Genomic DNA, 3,545 nt, shown 5'->3' on the forward strand with positions numbered 1-3,545 from the left:
TAATATAATATAATATAATATAATATAATACTGTATAATATAATTTATTGAATTGTGCATTTATGTTTTTAGTTTTGAGACACCATCTTGAGCCATTCACAAAGCATCTGATCAGTGTTACACTGCTGCAGGCAGACAAATTCCTGCAGGACCACAGCCAGTTCTTTGAAGCAGCTGAAGCCCACCACAGAGGCTTATCCAGTGCTGAACAGGAACAGGAAGTCATCTACAGCCTGGATGATTTCTGGAGCTGCAGTGGTGCTGTGGCTCTGTACCAGCTGCTATTCATGGAGAACAATCTGCAGGACACCTTCAGAGACTGTGACTCTGCTGAAGGTTCTCATCACATCTCCTCTGACCACAGCTGAATCTGAGAGGAGCTGAACACTGAAGACAGTCCAGACTTTCCTCAGGTACAACATCACATCTCACTGCACTGACCATGCTCTATAAGAATCTGGTTCAAACATCCCTGAATTTAACCAGAGTCATGAAGAAATTCTCTCAAGTACAGAAGGGCAAAATTTATATATATACACACACACTATTTGACACTGCAATGTGATTTTTTATTGATTTTATTGTTTTTATTTGTTTCATAAATACACTGGCATGATACAACTTAGTACATGTTTGATTGCTATTTGAGATACAGTATGTCTATCTTGGAGTTGTATTCCCCCGAGAAAGGTCAGCCAGCTGCCACTGGCTCAATCGCCACAAAATGGTAATGGGACTCCATGACAATGGTCTGTGTGATGCTTGTGGCATTGAATTAGAGACCTCTTTGCACTCCTTAGGCCACTGCCTGGCTCTGAGTAGTCAAAGGAAAATAATTATTGGGGACCACCTTATGGATCCTGAGAAGCTCAGAACACTGAGTGTTTCTAACCTTGTATCCTTCATTCGAGGGAAGCAAAGGTTTGAATAAAGACCAGTGTCACATGTCCATCTTGATGGGATATTTTGTGTAAACATGAGAACTGAAATGACAGAGAAAAACTGTTGGTCAATGAAAAAGTACGTAAATCAGAAAAAAATTATTTTGATTTATAATTTGCCTTTTATACACTTTTGATGTATAAATTAAACAATATACAGTAATCTGTGATTTTATTGTCTGTGTAACGGTTTGTGTAACATTACATATTGCATCAAAGAACAAATAATGCAGTGCAACTCCTCATTTAAATAAAGATGGAAGTTTTGTCACTTTTGCTTCATTGCAGAATATTAGGCACAAACTGGACTGTGTTTTAACTGGCTTCTCATGCTCCAAATGTTAAATTGACAAGATAGAATAAATTGACGACGAGGAGGTGACAAAAATTCTAAATAAATTAGCAGCTGAAGCTCTGATAAGAAAAAAACAACCCAAGAAATATGAGACTTAACAGCTTTTTGCTCTTTTCAAGAACCTTGTAAGCATTTTATTTAATCCTAGGCATATTGGATGGCAGAAACAAAAGATTATGACTGCATATTTGTTTTATTTGACAGAAAACCAACAAAATAAAACCAACAAGATTAAAGATAACGTTTTGAGACAGTGTGATTGTAATATACTGATTAGCAGAAGCATACACACACACATGTTTGCTTATGTGTTGATAATACCAACATATTACTACAAAAACTATTTAAAAGACAGACGTCACTCAATGCAGCACATCAAGAAAAATGCAGTTTAAAGCAATTTTGTTCTGAGCAGAGGATTACCTGTGATATATTAATTTAAATATTATTTTGAATGCAACAAAACTGCAAAATCAACAAGGCCCTGTCTTACTACAAAACTTATGAACATTTTAAAGATGTCTATGTTGAAGCTGGAATTGAAAAAAAAAAATCAGGAAGTTTTGTTTCGGTGTGTACATCCTGTAATTCTAAAAAAAATTATGCAACTTTTATTAGCAATTTAGACAGAAATTGTTTCATAAGTTGGCATAAATTGTCTAGTGTGACAGGCCCTATCAGGTACGAGGTTTTAGTCAAAGTTTTGAGCAATGCAATGACAAACAGACCAAGAGACAGAATAAAAAAGTGCTTTTATTTACAGGTGATGGGGTTTTGGGGTTCAGTCCTGGAAGGGAAGAGGGTCTTGGTGAGTAATGGAGCAGATAAATAAATGAAGAGGATTTTGCAGGGGAATAAGTTTTGTTCTTACAGGAGGGAGGTGAAGGCTCAGCACTGAGGAGTAGGTCCAAGGTTTCCAGGTGAGAGGAGGTTCTCTGAGGTAAGTGGTGTTGTTTCCAGTTAGAGGCAGACAGGCAGTGCAGCACGAGGACAGGTGAGTGGCTCTCTTTCAGGGGCTTCATGATTACAAGTGGAAGATCGTCCAGGTAGATATCAAAATGCATCTGAACACAAAGAACAGGATTATAAAAACTCTAAGAAAAAAAACTCTTAAGAGGGGCTGAGAATCATACCAAAGGTAAACGATGCATCAGCGAAGAACTGATCTTCAGGTCCTCCTTATGAAGCCAACAGTGATGAGCCAGATTAGTAACAGCTGCAGCCACTTGGATGTGCTAGCCAATCAGGAACCAAACAGGTGAGAACATGAAAAACACTGAATGCCTCGGTACCCCTCCTCAAACATCGCCTCCAGGCGATTTGGGGCGCTTCTCTGGGTGGTCCTTGTAGAAGTTAGAGATGAGGGAGGCATCCAGGATAAAGGATCTGGGGATCCATGAGCGTTCCTCTGGTCCGTAACCTTCCCAGTCCAACAAATATTGAAAACCACGCCCACGGCGCCGAACATCCAGAATGCGCCTCACAGTGTACGCAGGGTGGTTATCGATGAGCCGGGTGGGTGGAGAGGCGATGGTAGGAGGGCACAGAGGACTTTCAGAAACAGGTTTAATTTGTGAAACATGAAAAGTAGGATGGATTTTCATAGCAGAGGGTAAAATGAGTCGAATGGCAGAAGGATTGTGTCAGGTTTAGACACCAAACATTTGTAGAACTGAACTGTAAGGAAAGACACAGACAGAGTCAATAAAGTTTTACTTGCAAGGAGAGTGTCCAGAGACTGCTTCAGTCACAATCTCTCACCACACTCTGAAACAGTTCCGGCTCTCACAGGCTTTTTATTCAGTTTTAGGAATGCCCTAGTTACAAAGTGCTTCAACCGCTCAAGGGTGGGATAAAAACTGGTTGAAACAGGTTTGACATATTTTCAGTGAATCATCACATTCAAAATCATCACATTCTTTTCCCAAGAGATAAAAAACAACTCATGGTCGTGCTGCAGATTCCACAGTTGCAGCGCTTGGAAAACAACTTCTCCTTCTCACGCCTTGGTTTCGGTCTAACTGCAAACATTTCTTTCTTTGTTTCGTAATCTTCTTTCTTTCTTTCTTTCTTTCTTTCTTTCTTTCTTTCTTTCTTTCTTTCTTTCTTTCTTTCTTTCTTTCTTTCTTTCTTTCTNCTCGTGTGGTCGCGCGCGCCATAACCGACTCCTCTGCGTCGAAGGTAAGTGAAACCACACCACTGAAAGTAGTTTCTTTCGTGCCAATGATGTAGTAATTGGCTTATTTTAT

General features: G+C 39.5%; 1 long non-coding RNA gene across 2 annotated transcripts; it reads right to left on the reverse strand.

The window, feature by feature from the left end:
- Nucleotides 1-1,502: 1,502 nt before the first annotated feature.
- LOC106531188 (uncharacterized) lies at nucleotides 1,503-3,083 on the reverse strand. Of its 2 annotated transcripts, XR_001311884.1 has the most exons (3): nucleotides 2,430-3,074; nucleotides 2,168-2,360; nucleotides 1,503-2,083 (listed from the first exon to the last, which is right to left on the reverse strand). It is a non-coding gene; the product is annotated as an uncharacterized LOC106531188 (long non-coding RNA). The 2 variants fall into 2 exon arrangements; XR_001311883.1 differs by having other exon boundaries at nucleotides 2,168-3,083.
- Between the last annotated feature and the right edge of the window lie 462 nt (nucleotides 3,084-3,545).

Source organism: Austrofundulus limnaeus, unplaced genomic scaffold (genome assembly GCF_001266775.1).
Source record: "Austrofundulus limnaeus strain Quisiro unplaced genomic scaffold, Austrofundulus_limnaeus-1.0 Scaffold604, whole genome shotgun sequence".
NCBI classification, from domain to species: Eukaryota; Metazoa; Chordata; class Actinopteri; order Cyprinodontiformes; family Rivulidae; genus Austrofundulus; species Austrofundulus limnaeus.